Genomic DNA, 19,255 nt, shown 5'->3' with positions numbered 1-19,255 from the left:
AAGTAAAAAAAAAAAGAATAACAGCATAAACTTTGTCTTTATTTGTTTTGGCATAGTGCCTGTTGGGTAATGTTATTTATACACTGCTGTGCAGTGGATTTGTTTCAGCTTACGCTTCAGGTGTGGAGGAGCCAATTCTTTTCGTTGGTTACCCCAAGCGACAAGTGTGGGTCATTTCATCCACGGCTTTGAAGAAGCAGACAGAAGTACATGACTTTAATAAACTGGACATAAAGACAGCCAATTCCCCAGGCCCATAGCCAGAAGCTTTACCAAGGCCCTCATGCCCATGGCCCAGCCTGGTTTGCTTTACCGCAGGCGGGACCCTTGGGATGTTAGCCATGTAGAAATGCCCATCTGAACTGTTTCCCCCCAGGCTCTGTTTCCGCCTGCACTCCTGTTTCCCTGCAAGGGAGAGGATGAGCCATCTCTGCTGGCAGCACAAGCCATCTTAACAGGACTATCTGCAACGTGTCAGTTCTCATATATCTGTTCAATCTATCTACTCAGACCTTCTTCTTTCTCCATCTGTGTCATTACAAGTACAGCTGCTTCCATTGCCCTTAAAGAGGAATAGGCTAGGTTAGGAGAACAGGATGGTTATCCAACATAGTGTGTATAGGTGCCACAGAGTATCGAGATAAGCCTGCACATTGACGCGTAAATTTAGGAGTCTTAGTCTGTGGACTGAATACTACCCCTCAAGTGATGAGAACAACCCAATTTCTCCCACCAAAAGGGCTAAGTCAAATCTCATCTAACTTTCGACACGTGCGTTGTAGACAGCCATATCCAAAGCTATTAGCTCAGGCTTTGAGTTGATGGAGGCAATTTACTTTTGTATAAAGGGATTTTAAGACCTCAGTTTAGCTGCACACCTAGAGTCATCTTGAGCCATTTGAGCTGCCTGAGAGCATCTGATACATCTGCACAGGTCTGCCAGATGTGACACAGCTTCTACAAGAGAGATATCTTGCTGGAGCTGCAGCTGGAGGCAAAGTAAGATTATTTCAGGCATCTCAAATTCCATTAGACACTTCTGCTTAGACAGCTGAATTAGTCCCTGGATGCCTATATAGGGGGAAGACAAACTGCTCTCTAAAGGCATGATTCACCTGCATAAACATTGGCATCTACTACCATTTGAACCTCCCCTCCCCCCCGCCGGGTTTTAGGACATCTGCATGGGGCTGGCAGATACGACCCAGGACATGCAGGAGATCCAGTCTTTTCTGGAGACGACACCTAAGGCTGAGGTGGGGAAATACCCAAAGGGCAGTCGACAGCTGTGTTTGTTCAACTGAACTGCAGCCTACATGCCTATTTCTCTCCATTGTAAAGAGAGCCTTGGATGATCAGCTCCAGCGCAGACCGCTACGTTTGGTCAGGTGAATCACACACATGATTTCTCAAACTTTTGGGAGGTGAGTTCTCCCTGCACTCCCATGAAACACAACAGATCTCGCACATCCCTGTTTCTCCATCCACGAGACTGTAAAGACCCACCTGTCTCCAAGAACAGACACAATCACGCCTCCGTCCTCGGGCTAGTCCTTCATGAGGCTCTGGGGAGTATCTCCTACACTTTCAGAAGTGCTCTTTGAAACGATCATTACCGATTTCTGTCTCACCTTTTGTGGACAAAACAGATGCACTGACTGATATCTTCTCTGGAGAGCAGAGAACGGTGATGGCTTTATTTTTGTATCATGCATGGTTGGGGTTGGACTGCTGCCTAGAGTTACCTTATGCTGAATGAGCTGCCTTCTTCTCTCATCTCGCAGGGCTGTGATTGACTCAGAGCAGTCACGTTAGACTCTGGAGGTTTTGCTGACCACAGAAGCTGTCTCACTTTCATTCTGGAAAGTTTGTTATTCCCTGCCCACTGTCTGGGGTAAATTTGCTCACTTTCACTCATTTGTCCTTCCTAAGGTACATTCTTAGCTCAGGAACAAGGTGAGGGGGAAGGGATGGAGTGGAGACACGTGCGTGTTTAAATAGGTAAAGAACAGCTGATTCTCAAAGATCTGACAGATCTGTAAATGTAAAAGAAGCCCTTTGCTTTGGGAGTAGGTTTTTATTTTTTCCCCTGTGGTTTTGGCTGCGAAGCAGAAGTGGAGTTGGAGATGGAAGCTGGCTTTTAGCATTGGTATGCTTTGTAATTTGCTACCAGATGGCAAAGTGGGGAAGTTCTTCTTTTTTTTTTCTTTTTTCCTTTTTTCTTTTTTTCTTTTTTCTTTTTTTCTTTTTTCTTTTTTTCTTTTTTTTTTCTTTTTTCTTTTTTAAATATAGCAAATGCTACTGGTTTAAGCCTTCTGCACAGCCCTGAAAGCACTCTCCCTGCTTTGATCTGTGCCTCTCTTCCCCTGTCACGCTCTTTATAATCACGTACAATCACATTCATTTTTAGCTGTGCTGCACATTCCCTTTGCTTCCAGTTATGCATTTTGGTGGCATCTGTGACATCTCAAATATACAGAATTAATAAGATATTATACATTGAAAAGATTGGGTCTTTCTGTACACAGATTGATTAGTTGTCATCATTCTCCAGTTCATCTTCAGCATTACCTGCCAGAGAAGCTTTTAAAAGGAGCTGGTCAAAAGGCCAGAATTATGATATCTTCTAGATCTGGGTCTTCATTGGATGGGTTAGCCAGTATTTTAAAAAATCATTGGGACCTGAAAGTGTATTTGCATCAAGCATCATGCAGATCAATAGCACTCAGAAATTACTAATGAAATTTTGTAATTTACTATCTGAAGAACCTGAGTTTGTTTCTATTCCCCTCTTTGAAGCAGTTAGAAATTAGGCACAGATACACAAGGAGAGTGACTAACCACTGGAACAAGCTCTCAGAAGAAATGTAGATTTTCCATCTCTAAAACTGGGGGAATCCTCTTGCTTCTCAACCAAGATTAAATTTCTTTTGAGAAGGTATGCTTCAAATAAACATCAGCTATAAGGCTTAAAACGCAGGTAACAGTGAAATGCCACAGATTCTATTATACAAAGCATGAGTTTACATACATTAAATTTTCTTCTTAGCCTGAAAGTCTGTGACCACATTCATAAGCTGTTCTTACCTTAAACAAGTTTATTTCTTTATATAATAAACTTTAACCCAGGATACAGATTCATGTTTTTTGTAAATTTTTGAGCAGATAAATCATTGGCCTTGATATTTTGTTCTCAGCATACATTTCATCTGCTAACTGTTTATTCACCCAGAGAGCAGAAGCATATTCCCTGTTTGTCTCCATCAAGAATAGAAAAGTTCAGCCGCCTTTGAATTAGTTATTATAATACAAGCTAAATTTCTACCATTTATCCGTAGCGAAACAAAAAGACTACTCTGAAATATGTTTTGTAACTCTAACCTTGTACTAGGATGACCTACCACAAAGAAGTACCTAAGTGTATCTATTTCTTACAGGGATGACAAAAAATACATAGCTGGAGCTAGATGACAAACTTTTAGGTGGCTATTGTTTAGTGAAATCAACCTTACCTTTGAAATCTACTCCACCTAATTCTTGGAGGCATATCAGGGTAGCAACTTGAAGGCATGCTAACTTCCATAGGCAGATGTGAACCAGAAAGTGATGCAGCTGCTCCTCAGATCTATCTACACCTGAACTGAAGCCTGAATGACCAGAGCATCATCTACAGGTGAGGGACAGCCTTCAGTGTACATCCAAACTAAGGCTCAAAGGCTATACCCGCTATAGGACTTCCCTACTGAAGCCCTCAGATAAGTAAACCATTATAGACTTTTCTATGCTGGTCAACAAATATTGACAACAAATATATATTAGCCTGTAGTTACAAAGATTAGCTCAAGCTATGATGGTGCCTATTGTTAAATATAGAGAAACCCTGTTCAGCTGAAATTTTGTTAGCAAGCAAGTTGTCCATTACATAATAATGAGGTTGCAGCTGCTCCGGGTGTTGAACTAAACCTATTATCTGGATAAACCCATCAGTATATGTGAAAGCTCCGGAGTATGACAGGATGAATAGCTAGAACTGTGAGTTCTTGAGTCAAACTGGAATGAGATTTGACTTGAAAATAATGTACCTAAATTTAGACATCCAGATATAGGCTCGTAAATGTATTATTGGTGTCTAACCTCTCAGCACAGTCAATCCTGTCAATAGGGAACTCATTTCAGCTGCCCACAAGTAGGCATCTAAAGCTACTTGAGACACACACTAGTATATTCAGGACATCTGTGGGTAGCAGACAGGCAGTGGCATTTACGGGAAATCCTTTGCTTCTTGGAGCAGGAGCAAGTGGGACAGCCAAGGCTATCCTAAACGGCACAAGGCTCCAATGTCAGAGGACCTGGATTTTCCCCAGCATCCAAAGGGTGATTCAGCTCACCCTAAAGTAGTCACCTGGGGTATGGTGCAGACTCCTTATACCCCTTGAGACACTCTAGGGCAGCTGAGGCATCTTTCTGGGCAGGCAGGTATAACCACAGAACTTGCAGAAGATGCATTTCTTTCTGGAATGACAAACAGAAACCAAGTAAGATACTTTGAAGTATGTAGGATGGCCCTGAAAACCTATGCTTAGGCAAATGAATCCAGAGTTTCTTAGCTGATCAGTTGAATCAACTCTGAAACACTATTTTTTGGATCTCCATTAGTTTTAATGAGAGTTCTGACATACAACATAGCCACTGAATTATTTTTCTCACTATGTTCATATTTTAATCTTGGAGAATAAACTCTTATAGACTGAGAAAAGGGAAGAGACCCAGCAGACCTAAGAGCACATCTCCGCCTTGGAATTGAGCTAGACCTCCAGCTGGCACAACCTGATGTCACCGTGTTGACATGCCTCGGGCCAGATGACCTCGGCAACCCATCTGCAAAGTGCAAGTAGCAGGATGCTAGCTTCACCTAGTTGGCTGAGGGCAGCTGGAGCTACGCTGATTTATATCCGTTTGTGACAGTGACATTTCCAGTCAGCAAAGGTGTGCAGCTGACTTTGTTGCGTACAAGCGCTTGGCTTTGTATATTGGAAGAATGTGGCAGATTATGTCTCCCGCCTTCCCCTCCCGGGGCCATTGAATAGGCCATTTCAGAACGCTTTTGGCCATTTATTGTCTTGATTTAAGGTACCAGACTTGAGAAAGAGGATTGTTCGGGGTTGCACAGTGGAACAGATTCATTGTGCTTTGCACACAGATATGCAGCACTGCCCTGAGATGGAACGATAAGACTTGGACCACGCAGAAGAACTTGAGTTTTCTGTTTTGTTTGTATTATTACAGTAGATTCCACTTAATAGGTCCCCTAGTAAATGTCACGCTCCCTCACCTGGCAAGATTTCCTGGGAACAGATTCATTATGAGTCATTTCACTGCCTTGAAACAATGAATAAACAACACATCTAATCCACAGAAAGGGCATGTTAGAGGGGACGGCTTAACAGCCTAAGCATCAAATTTGAAATGTGTAGACTCTCTGGAACCATAGTATTGAATTCAAGCAGTGTCACTAGTTCTGTCTACCTTTTTATTTTTTTTTCCCTTCCTCTCTTTTCCTTCTCTTTTCTTTCTTTTTAGGGGTAAACCAAAGAAGTATTGGCGTGCTGTGGTATGCTGCAGCATTCTGACCTGCTTCACAATCCTAGGTCCTGATTGCTCTGGTTAGACGCTGAAAAGCACCAGACGTATTTCATATAAGTGGGATTTTACCCTGTTGCCCTTGGAGATATTTTTCCTCCTTCCTATTCTTATGGCCAGGACAGGCTGGATTTCAACAGCAATTGATATGACCTTTGCATGTGTAATTTGCTGAGTGCTTTGGGTTCACAAGGGATGAAGGGCTCTGTTTAAACGCAAACTTTTTATTATTAGCTCTTGTGAATAGACTGCAGGCGACAGGTGTGAATTGGTGCTTGCTTAGCTAAGACTTCCTGCTGTGCTCCCCTTGGTCATCTCTGCCTGGTCTCCAGGCTCTGTCACCGCTTCCACCACTCAGGCTCACCTCCACAAATACCTTCATGCTTCCTACAATAGCTATTTTTAAAGACATGGCTGAAAGGGAATGCTTCCCTGAGGCTTCCCGTAGCCCCTAAGGATCAGGAGAGGAAAGGATCGTTTCAGAGGAAATGCTAGTTCGGGGGGGTTTCGACCTGTGGCTTGCAGATTCCTGATGGCCTGCTGGCTACCTGGAAGACATGTGTGCAGTATAACTTTGAAAAGCAAGCCTACAGTCAATAAACAGGGATCTTCTTTATCTGTAGTGGAAAATATTTAAAGCTCCACAAATTAAAGGAAAAAAAAAAAAAAACCTGAAAATCACTGACCAAGAGTTTTCAGCAATAAAAATGAACTTAAGGGGTCAGGCTTCCATTCAAAATTCAGTCCTCTATCTTGCTGCAAGTGTCCTGTGTGACCTTAACCAACATTCCTCTTTTCTCTGAGCCGCAGTTCCTTGCCTGTTAATAACTTTTTTCCTGTTCTTTGTCCATGGGGATGAGAAGCTCTTCTGAGTCAAGGACTATTTTTTATCGTGCCATTATGAATTGATTAGTTAATAACAGGTAATAAGACAGTTATGTCTCTGATGGCCTTCAGTTTGTTCTCATGGCCTGTGAGAAAAGTTCTGATTCCAGTTCCTTTTTTTTTTTTTTTAATGAGTTGGAAACCTCTGTTAAAATTGCACTGCTCCCTTCTGCCCTCAGCTGCTGGTAATTACAGCGTGATAGCATCAGTGTCGAATGACACAGACAGGCAGTCACTGGGAAACAATTCCAGGAACAGCCACTGCAGAGAGCCGACCTGTGAGTCATTGCAACCCATTCGCAGGGGTTGCCCTGCTGGGAGCCCAGCAACGAGCAAAAAATGGAGAGTCTTGCAGGTTGATCCAGCTGGGAGAAGAGACTGGTAGTGGAGATAGGTATTTTCCTTGGTGCCACTGCACTTTTTTTAGAAGAACAGGCAGAGTACTGTTTCTGTCTACCTAAAGGAATCACTCAACAGTGGGGAATATCTTTGCTAGCAGCTCCAAGGCCTTTTTCACTTATCCCAAAATCCTCTCTTTCTCTCTATCTCTTGGCTTTTCTGAGGGATATATTTCTATACCTCCTCATGCTGTGCCCTGGTTTTATTCCTTCCTTCCTTCCCTCCTTCCTTTTCCTTCCTTTCTTCCTTCCTTTCTTCCTTCCTTTCTTCCTTCCTTTCTTCCTTCCTTTCTTCCTTCCTTTCTTCCTTCCTTTCTTCCTTCCTTTCCTCCTTCCTTTCTTCCCTCCTTTCTTTCTCTCTCTCTCTTTTCTGTTTTTCACTTATCTCTGTTTCTGTGGATTTTTTTTTCTCCTGCTCCTGTCTCAAGCAAAGCTACCTAAAAAAATGGAACATTGGAGCAGAATTAGAGTTGATGCAAATAGCTATGAATTGAGCATATCCATCAGTGTTTGCTGAGGATGTACATACCCTCCAGAAAGTGGATGGCTGAACATGATTAGTCAAGAAGACAAGTGTCAGAAGGCTGGTGAGCAGTCGAACCTTTTTTTTTGTAGCTGAACGCAAACTGAAGCAACGCAAGACTGGTCGAACTCGAAGTCCTAGTGCTGGTAAAACAAGGTGGGGAGAATTCTTTTGGTCTGATGTTAATTCGTTCTCTGACCACCGTTTTCAGAACCAAACCTGATGACACTTTTCCGAAAGTTTTCTTACCACCATTTCAGACAATTCCTAATCTTAGCTCAGCGCAAGGCTGGAGAACTACATCCTAGGGGTCTAATTCACATTTACAAAAGGGCCACTTCAGACCAGGCTAACGGTGTAAATAGGCCTAGTTAGGAAAGTGTCCATTTTACCACCCCTTACTATAGCCAGATTACAATAAGGTGACCATAAGATCAGTGAGGGAAAAAGAATATTTAGCGGTTTTAGGTCAAGTCACTGACACAGAGCGAAATGGGAGATGAAGAGCCAGAAAGTGTATGGAACACAAGGGAGAACAGAAAATCATCAGCTTGGCCACAGAGCAAGAAAGAGAAAATATGTGGAAGAACTAAGGGAAAGAAAAGGAACTCAAAAGTACATCAGTAAAGACAACTTTATTGCTGCGATAAAATACGGACAATGCTGACAGAAAGAGGAAATAGAATAACGGGAGCCAAGGTGACAGAACATGTTACGTTTTAATAAGATAAATTAAATAAAGAACTTAAATGGCCATCCTGCAATTACACCGAGGACACAACTGTTCTGGAACAAGACCCAAAGCCCTTTGAAATCAGTGGAAAGACTCCCATTGGCTTCAGGGGATCATGGAACAAGGCCTTCACTTCTTCAAATGAGAAACGCAGGGGCAGTCAGCCAAGGCTGAAATTAAGGCCTTGAGTGCTAAGGTCTTGCTTTAAATCTGACAAACATTGATCTTGTCAATGGTTTACGGAGTTTTAGGTTAAGAGCTAGTCGGCATGTACTTCTCGATTTGAAAGATTATTAGCCACAGAGCTACCAAACACTCATTCTTTCTGATGAAATTGTGAGAAAGCAGCGTAGAAACAGAAATGCGATAGCCAGAGACGTACAACTTCAGGGGCTGGCTTACAGATGACACGGGCAAAGGTCTTCTCTTGCCTGCAAGTTATTCAGACATGATTTTTCACTCAAAGAGAGAAAATGTGCTGACTGTGATCATCACAGAAAGGAAAAATAAACCACTCTCCATGGCTCCATAAATATAAAAAAATAGACAGGGATGCAACCAAATGTTCCAGCCTTCAAAGATGCTCACGATAGGGTGAAATTTATAGTTGTGATTTTTCCTTAAGATTATTTCTTGTTCTGGATTCTTAACTGCAGTTTGCTTTTAAGATTTTTCAGTTGGTGTTTGCTTCTCTGAAATTGCGAAACTACGATGAGTAATAGCAGAAGGTCAGCACACGTTGAGTTTTTCAGCGGCTCTAATCTAAAAACTTGTTAAGGAAAAGACGGCAATGGAGGCACTTTATATGGGAAGAGCTATATGTTTTTTCTGGTATGACTATTTTTGCGTTCCTATAGAAGGCTTTAGAATTTGAACTTGGGTGAGATTTCCAGCTATGGTGGAGAAATAGATAATGACAGAAAAATCTGCCTTTTATGGGTTAGTTCTATTTTGCTGTAAAGCAATTCTGAAGTGATGGGAATCTGTCTGGAGAAACTATCAGTTCTGAAACCACTCGTTGAGGCAACAAACTAAAGGCTAGATTTTTCAGTAACACAGACGTAACTCTATTTTACCCAAACGAATCTTGGAGTATTTTTCTCAATTCAGTCTGAGGCAGAGAAAAGATCCAATGCCGAATTCTGTAGGTTTTACCAGAACGAACTGGGGTTGGTGGGAATCTGAGCAAGCAGCAAAACCCAAAATGAGTCAGAGATGCAAAATGAAATTTATGCTAAGAATTAATGACTCATTTGGAACACCCCTCTGCATCTTGTCTTCTAGATGTGTCACATCTTATAGACCCAGTTTTAGAAATGGCAGAGACAAGCTTTCCTTGGAGATGTTGCTTGTCTGCCTTCTTTGAAATGGCCAGGCATCTCAGACCCTGTTTAGCAATTCATCCGCAGATAGGCTTCATTCTGCCAGTTAGCCAGGCACCTACAAGGAGGTTCTGGCTCTGAAATTTGCATTTGTTTTGGTGAGTGCTTGAGCGCCGATTTCACAGAATTGTTATGAGATAACATTTCAGGGAACTAAGTTTTTTGCGAAATCTCTGTCATATTTTTCCTCTGTGTGTTTTCGGTTTAGAAGTCTACCTCATCTGATGGGATAAAGCAGAAATCTCAGAGGAATTTATCGCAGTTACTGGATTCTCTAGTGGTTTTGGCATCTGAATTTTGAAAATTTTGCTACTTTCCTGCCCCCGTCCTTATCCTTGTGGTGCTATTTTAGAAGGGAGGATGCCAGTATAGATTTCTTTTCACTCCAATTTTTGAAAATTGTTCTGATTCCTAATGATGTGTGAGGTACTATTGTTCTCAATATCAAGTTTGTTTAGGAAAGAGCCTAGTATATCAGTTAAGTGGCAGGGACTATATTCTGGGCTTTGCCAACTTTGCTGGCAGCTGAGCGGACTGTTTTTGTAACCTGGCCTTTTTTATTAGTTACAGCTGAAGTCACACAATGTCTTCATGGATCATTCCTTCTGCCTGAGGGCCACTGTGGATGGCATCCATCTCATCTAACTGTAGCCATTCAAAAAATAGACATAAATATGAGTTAGTCACCAAAAGTTCGTGCTGTAGCCAGTGGAAAAATGGGCACTTCCAGGCGGCAATTTCTCTGACCAATTTTAGCTACTTATTTTAGTATGCAATGAAGTGAACCCTTTTGTTGATGATGTCTGGGCATCAGTCACCCAAGAAAAAGCAGTAGTAGTCGTTCTGATGTTTGGGATCTGTAGAGAAAAATCTCCTCATGCACAGAAAACTGCAAATTTGCTGTAAACCCAGTCTGTGCGTGGCAAGAAGAGTGGAAAACATGTGGAGCTATTGCATAGCAGTAGTTTAGATGTACAGCATATCTACTTTATAACTGATTGGTGAAGAGTGTGCACGGGTCCCTCTAATGGCATGAATGTTGTTCATTAACCTGGATAGGGGATTATGTGAACAGTGCTCCTTTCCTGAAGAGTTTAGGTATGAGTGAATTTAGGAATACTGGTGAGGTTTTCAGTAGTGTGGAGCCCTGCCCAAACTTGATTTCGGCTGAGAAGGATTCCTGTTAGTTTCATGGGGACAGCAAAAAGTGGATAGAAAGGCCCGGATTTAGTTGTGCACACATAGTTGTCTAGTGCTGTGGCACACTTGGCTGCTGGAGGACATTTCAGAAGGATTCAGATCACAGCTTTTTTTTTTTTTTCTTTCTTTTTGCAGTAGGTGTCTAAAATGGAACAAAAACGCATCCAGACACCTAAATTTACATGTCTACTGTGTAGGTGTCTATAGGTGAATTAGGGTGTTGATTTTTTTGCCTACTTTAATTCATTTGTGCCTTTTGATGTGCTCTAGAGCATCTTGGCTGCCCCCCATATACCTCTCTAGAAAGATACAGTCTCCTGTAGATCTTGTATCATATCTGCCAGCCCATTGCAGATGTTGTGGATGTCTTAGCTCCTCTCAATTGGCAGTAGATGCGTCTGGTTAGATCAGAGAATCACATTCCTACATTTGGCCAGTTGATTTCAGATTTCATTGATTGCATTGACTGTTCAGTGTTGATTTATAACGAAATCCTGGACTCCTGCTGATATGTTGACACCTCCATTCGTTTACCTGTGAGGTAGGAGATGAATCTTACCCAGAATACCTTTGAAAACCCCATCCTGCTGCGTGCTCACTAACGATCTACTTGTGTTTCAGTGCCGACTATATTTCAAACCGAGCGCACTGTGTAGGTGGACATGTGTTCCCAGCTGAAGCTCAAAATATAACTGCAAGTCATGACATCACATGTAGGAAACAACGAACAGATGTCATGAATGTAACCAAACAATATATGATACTAACATTAGACTTCCCAGAAAACTTTAAGGATTCATATATTTTAGGCCAGACAGGTCTCAGATTCTCCAGTCTGACCCTGTGCCTAACACAGGTTAAAAATAGAAGCAAATAACTCTACTTCACTGCAAAAAATGAGTTCAATACCCTGTTTACTTCAATAATTTTTTCAAGAAAAGGATAACATTTTGAGGTGAAAGCCTCAGGAAACTGATGCTTCAGCGCTTCAGCTCTTCTCTTGGAAGTTTATTGTTGTAGCTAATGACCCTAATGAAAAAAAAAAAAAAAAGAAACAGAATGCAGAATAATTTGATGACTGGAAAGATGCCTATATAACACTGTTGGATAATTAGCAGAACTACGAATAAAGCTTGAAAATATATAAGTGGAAATAATAATCTATTTTGGCCAGTGCCATGAGCTGAACTGTTATTTTAATTCAGAACAAATAAAATATTGCATCATAAATGCCTTGGTTACGCATGTAAGTCTTTAATCTTAGAGAACTGTGAAAAAATGTAAAAATGCCATTTGCTATCAAGTCATAATAAAATACATTATTAATAAGTAGTTTTATACATATGCATAATTTTATATGTATACATATTTTTATATGTATATATAATATAATTGATATTTAATAGTGGTAATATTGGGAAAATGTCAGCTGTACATGGTGGATTATACATTTGTGAGCCTGAAAGACTTAATCTGGAATTTTGGCCCATAGAAGGGCTTTTTACTTATGTGATTTTTAAAGCATTGCTCCTCAGTAGGACTGCAGCATTTAAGACACCAGTATAGCATCTAGGGTCCCATAGAAGATTAATCTCCACCTAGTAACCGGGAAAATATGGCTTAAGGCGAAGGGTATGAACAGAAGGCAGCTCTGCAGATGTTGACCCAAAGGAGGAGTTTGAAGATCTGAATCAGTTTGCTAAGCAGAGGTGCTTAATGGTATTTCAGACTTCCTAGACTGTCTAAGGCATATACACAGGGCTGCAGACACTGCACAGGATATGTAGGAGAGCCATGATCTCCTGAACTAGCAGTGGAGACCAACTGAGGTATTTTGTGACTTCTCAAATGTCACTAGACACTTACGTGCTGAGTAAGTGAAACCAAGCTGAGTCCTTGGTGATTTTCTTGTGGTGAGACAGGAAATTGGTGGCAAAATCAAGCTGAGACCCTCATTTCTTGAGCCTGCACCTGTCCATCCTAGCAACAAGAATATCCTTTTCTTGTAAGAAACAAACAAATTTTGAACGGTATGATTAGTTCAGTGGGGAGAGGAGAAAATGCAAAGTTCTTTTTAGTTGCAAAATGAAAAACAGAGAAGGAAAAAAAAAATCCAAACATAAATCCACCAGCAGTTAGAAATTAATAAATAAAACTCCTAGTTGAGAAGAGCATGCAGATTCAGAAAGGAAAAGTTTATCACTTAGCTATGTGCTGCAGTTCTCAAAGTTTCAAGACCTGTTAGCTTCCATTTTCTGAACAAACTACCCTTTGCAGCGTATTCCCTCAAAACCAAGGTTTTTCCTCCTCCAAGTTAAGTCAGCCACTGGTGGCAAAGCAAAAGAAAAGGTTGTCCTAGCTAAAAGACACTGTCAACATCAGCCCAGCAAGGGATAACGGAGAGAAAGAAAGCCACAGAGCTTCTTTCAGGACAAGATGTCAGTGAAAGAAAAATGTAATTTCCCTGTTTTGGGAACCGAGTGATGCAAAAAGAGATAAGTGGTTTATACTCCTTGCCATTTTGCCTGAGTAATGAGAGACAAATTTGTATACGCATACTTATCACGTGTTACCGATCATCTGTTTATTAATATTTTAGGTAATGCTCTATGTAAAGCTCTACTAACGGCCTCCCTGACATTATCTGTTCTCTCCCTTCCCTCCACAGTTACTTTAGGTAGATGTCCTTCTGCCCATGACTGAAAGGACTCAACTATCTTCCACATCTGCCTGGTCTGAGCAAGACGCAGCCCTTACGTACAAGAGGATCAGTATGGGGTAACCACGTAAAGCTCCAATGGTTGCCGTAAATCAGCGTTTCCAAAAATGTCATCTCTGGATCTTTGAGAAAACAGTATTTGTTTCTAGTAAATCCACTGGCTACACAGGGAAGAGGTAAGAAAATGATCCTGCTTCCACGGACTACAAGTCACTATGTTGAAATCCACTGTATCACTGGCAAAAGTTTGTAGAGGTCTGAAAAGCTAAATAAAAACTCCAATTAATATATAACATTGAAAAATACGCTTATTTAACTGAGAGAGCTCCACATACTGTGGTCTATAAAGGATATATTTCCTAGTACACATCTTCCATCGCCCCTTTCCCCTGCATCCTTTAAAAGAAGAGACTTTCTCAGACCTTAAGGTACATAGCCAGATCAGACTTTAAGGATCAATATTCACAGGGCCAGGAAGTCACCCCAATATTCACTAATATCCACTAGAAAAAGCACCTCACCAGCTTTGGATATCTACTTCAAGCTGGGACAACACCTTCCTGGATTTAGAGGCAGACGCCTGCTCATCCTCTATTTAAAATCAGATGAATGTCAATTTGAGACACAAACTTCTTATGAGCAGTGTGTCAGGCAAAGAGGGGAACACGCTGGTTTTCACCACCCCGGAGCTGCCCAGCAGATGCAGATGGGCTGAGCTGCAGATCTGTACTAGCCACAGCTGGAGCTCAGACGTGGACAGCACGTGTAGACATCCACACGTTAATACGTAGAGCTATCTACAACCTCAGCCTGAACTTTTTCCCTAGAAGTCAGATGCTGGTTATATTCTACTCATACTATAAAGTCTAAAATCCAAGGAAGTTGAGGAAAAATTACTGATAACCGCTGCATAAGTTTTGGATGATACCCTTCAACCTGTTTCAATGTATTGTACTGCTCATAGAGCAATCCAAGGATAAAGTTCTCTTGACTTCACCAGAAATAGGATTTGGGCTCTCTGGCTGCAACCTAATGAAATTTCCGAACCAACTCCCCCTTTTTTTTTTAAATATCGTAACATGAGATATCCTCTGGAATATTCATAGAGATCAATTTCATCCACAGTATGTGAAATATACTTAGAATGAACTTTAATTTATTGCATCTCTATTTCAATATAATAATTCTACACCTGTATCCCCTCTAAAATAGGCTCTAAAATAGGTTGCGTATATTTAGAAATAGATAACAAATAGAACAAGAGATGATTGTTAACAGCCGACTTCAACACCCTTTTTTTTCCTGCAAAACCCGATGCATCAAAATTACAAATTAACCTTTAACTAGGATATTATCAACAGGAAGCTCCTTGAATATGTGGGAATTTTTAGATGAGAAAAGAAACAAGAAAACTCGTGAAAATAATAAATAATGCAATATCTCTTTTTCCTCAGTTATTTTATCTATAAATATAATCTAAGTCAATTTATTCCACAGTATGATACTGATTGCACTGTAGCATTTTTTGCAAAAATAACGACTCTCTAATAACTCACATGTGCTCTCTAATGAAAGCACAGCATAGCATCTATTATTAAATCTTGACTGTCAAGAAGAATTGGACTGGGTGGTTTTATATGTGTGGATACGCAAATTGTGGGATTCATTAGTGGAATATATGTGAAATAAATAAAGTTTATTGTGCCTGTCCATAATATACAGGTTCACAGTTGGTAGTCAAAATCAAACCGAATGAATAATGACAGAAGCTGGCAAATGTTTTGCTGAAAATCGCCCCAAGATTTCACTTCCTTAGAAATAAGACTTGATTTTGGAAAGAGTCACGTTCAAAGAGTTTTGACTATTTTTTTCCTTGTAAAAAATCTGATTGTTTTTGAAACACTTCACTTTCCATTGATTGAAATCTAGATTTTGATTTGAAAGTGATTTTCCATGTCAAAAATTACGTATTATTATTATCAAAATGGAAATAAATTATGTCAAAACTTTTAGAAAAAAAAGTGTTTGATCAGCCTGGCTGACCTTTCTTCCCCCAGATTTTTGCTTTGCAAAAATATGCATATTTTAGATTTTTTAAATCAATGCAGTTAGGAAAAGTAATCCTAACTATGCAAACTTCCCAGAGGTGGTTCAAACATTTCCACTCAGATCTACTTGCACTGCGTATGCTAAGAAAAGAGAAGAAAGCCTGATTCTGAGAAGACAGTAAAACTTCCTTATGAAGATTAGCTACTTTTAAACATCTCCCAAACTAGTTATGTAAAGTCTTAAGGCATTTTGGCCTTTTTTGATTCATGGCTATCAGAATTAGGTTTTCATTGGCCAAGACCTATGGTAGTAGGTCTAATAAAGATAAGCAGCTTGTGGTGACATTGTTATGACCTTCTGGTTTAAGCTGAGATATTTTGCTCGGCAGTTGGAGTACTTTAAGGATGTGCAGAAAGCACATTTCCTCAAGCACAGCTGATGGATGGAAACTCATCGTGGTGCTGTCTCCACACGAAGGCGTAAACAGCGGTAATTTTACAATGGGTAGCCACAAAATTGCCTTTTAAACAGTGGGCAAAGCAGTGGTGGCTGTGGAAGAACGGGGCAGGATTCCACTGCTATATGAAATGGGCAGTCCTCCCTACTGGCAGACAAGACTGTGGGCTGCATGGAGAGAGATGAGCTTATGGGTTGTGGATTTTGATCAAGCTCTGAGCTGTGATGCGTTGCAGTTACACAATAGGCTTTAAATAACAATAATGTAGGAGTTAGATTCCAGCTCTTGTTGCTCGGGTAGGAGGAAGAATACATACGCCAAAAATCATTGGTATTCTTAAAGAAGAACTACATCTTACGATACATGACAGGCAGAAGAAAAAAGAGAAGCAAAAGCATAAAGCAAGAAAAGGACTTGTCCTATCTCTCTCAGATGAAGGGAGCAAAACACCTGGAGAAGGTGGAGATGGGGACAGGAGTGCTTGCACTGTCCTGGTGTGGGCAAAGGAATCAGCTAGTCTTCCAAAAGGGCTTGGTTCATCTTCAGCATAGTTTTAAATGTTGTTCTAAATTATCATGAGATGATACACCATGTTTTCCTCCAAGAGCAGAGTTTGAAATTCAGACAACAGAAGATTATCTTAAGATATAGACTAACCCATTCAACATTACCTTGGGGGGAAAAAAAAGAGGAGGAAATCTGGCTTTCCAGATATTAACTCGATTAACTTAGCAAAGGGTTTATTAATTATGAAGGCTCAGACTGTTCCTGCTTTCCTTCCTGAACTTACAGTCAATGAAAAAGGCTTTTTCTCTGTTTAAAAGCTCATCTCTGCTGAATTTCTTGGAATCCACAAGGATACCCTGGTGCAGTGCTTGGCGCTATAGAGTTGTTGCTATTTTCTTTCTTTAATTATTATTGGTGTCTTTTGACCTGTCCTCATTTTTCAAACGACACATTACTTTAATGGAAGAATGATACAGATCTAAACCCATAAAGATCCCCAGTGGGAATTCAGTACATACCTCCTCACTGCTTAGGGTATCTCATCTTCTTTCCTTTTACTTGTCCTCAGAAGATCTGAGATTCTTTATACCTCTCTACCTTAGCTTTTGCGTGAAGAAGTTTCTCCAGGCTTGACTGTCATTCATATTGCTTATACTGAAGAATATGCTCACACAGAAATTGAGGCCAAGCTCTTGAACTCACTGAGGGGGAGAGTCTGAATTTTGTGGGCTAGGGGCCCACAAAATAGGCTCCGGGCAGGCAGTGTCGATGCCTAAGGGCAAGCAATGTAGGGGGAGAGCTCACAGGTAAGAGGATTCAGCTCTGAATTCACCTTATAGGATGGTCATAGCTATACAATTTTCCCATACAGGAGCTCAGTCTTCAGCACAAGCCGTAGAGGTTGGTTGTTTTTCACTTTCATAGGTTCTTCATTTTGAGCAGTTCGATTTGGCCTGCTGGGCTTTCTGGGGTGACGGCGTGAAATGCTTGAAACATCCTCAGCAGCAGCTGTAAACCTTTTTCCAAGGAATATGTAGTCCAGTCTCCCTATTGATTTCAGTCTCTCACAGCTGGAGTGATTTGTTTTTCCTTTGTCCCTAGTGGAGAAGCACATGAAATTCCTTTTGGTTTCCTTCTTTCTCTGTGAACTTCCCTCCGCAGGCTAGATTGTGCCTGAGGGAGAGAGGCTAAGGAGAGAAAGTACCAGTCCATGAGGAGTCCTAGGAGATGCTGCAGTTTGGAAACATCTTTCTGAGATTCAGTTCCTTCCTTGCTTCCTCTTATTTTGAGGAGAATGGGGATTTCATAGTAATTTGATGCCGGTCTATGCTAGCCGTAGTTCTCAACACTCTGCATACTAGTTTTTTAGCATTGACTAATGAACTGCTGGGTAATTCCAAGGCTACGGTCTGTCCATGTTGTGCTCACAGGGTGGAAATGGCAGGTATTTCTGCTCCCTTGTGCGTAAAAACTTGCATTTCAAGAAACAAGGCTCCGAGGGTGGGGGGAAATAAGTGTTTTGAAGAGCTGAATAGACATCCTTCTCTGCCTTTTGAACGATATCTTCATCTCAGATGAACATATGGGTAAATCAGATTATTCAGAAACAGAGAGAGATAGAGAAATAGGGCTGTTCAATAGCAGAGATGGTTGCCACATAGGACTGGTCAGGCCATAAGTCCTTGCTTGCCTTCTCCCTGACCTCCACCCTCAAGACATAGCTCCCAAGTCATAATGTGGCTTGGTTATACCACCTGAAATATGAATATGATGGATTGTTTTTTGTTTCCATTGCTTGGACTGTCCTCGCTGTAACCTGCCTGGGTGCATGGAAATTTTAAACGAGTATCTAGATTCAGTGGAAATAGAGATGGCAGAAGTCCTGAAGGATTGATCTCGTGCCTGGCTCATGGACAACAGGTAGACCATGAAGCCAAGGAACTTTTCATTAGCAGAGCCACATTAAGATATAATATATAACATTTTAAAATTCCACCAGAAATTTAGAAGATTAATAACAGTACAATGCTTCAGAAAAATTGGATGATAGAGCTTTCAAGAACACTAATCTCTCCCCAGAGGATGTAATTTGAAGCCTCATATTCTGTACCAGGCTCAAAACCTTTGCAGAAATCTTCCTCATAGAAATCTGCTGTCTGCTTTGTCTCTGGACAGACCCACGCAGGAATTAATTGACTGAATCAGACTGCAAATAGTTGTAAATTGGTACAAGATTTTCGTGTCAGAGGAGATGCAAAGGCTTGCGCTGCCTTGAGGATCTGCTTCAAAACACCCATTTATCAGCCTGTCTTTTAAACTGGAACTAGCTAGAGTGAAAATGAATCAGAAAGTCACACACACTGCGTTTGGCTTTGTCTGAAGCGCTTACTGTGAGTTACGAGTTGGTTCTTTCCTTCCCCTCCCCATGTTTGCAGAAGAAACTCAATCCTCTCCATGGCAAGATATTCTGGGCTTGTTGTGTTTGTCCACGTCAAGCCTCCTTCAGCCAAGCAAATGCAATAACAATAATAATAATAATAATACCAGTGTTATGCGTCATGAATTCACACTTTGCGGACAATAGGTGAGGACCAAGAGCTGTCGCGCCAAAGCAAAGGAGAGGGCATATAGGCTGCTGTTCAAGATCCTTTCAAGACATTGTCTTTTCTCAGCTGCAGCTGAACTTTTCCGTATTGCTTTAACAGCTTTTGTGTCACTTTCTGGCAAGGAGGCTCCCTCAAAGAAAAAAAAAAGTTAAAAAT

Source organism: Struthio camelus, chromosome 2, assembly GCF_040807025.1.
Source record: "Struthio camelus isolate bStrCam1 chromosome 2, bStrCam1.hap1, whole genome shotgun sequence".
NCBI classification, from domain to species: Eukaryota; Metazoa; Chordata; class Aves; order Struthioniformes; family Struthionidae; genus Struthio; species Struthio camelus.
This window is presented reverse-complemented; position numbering follows the sequence as displayed.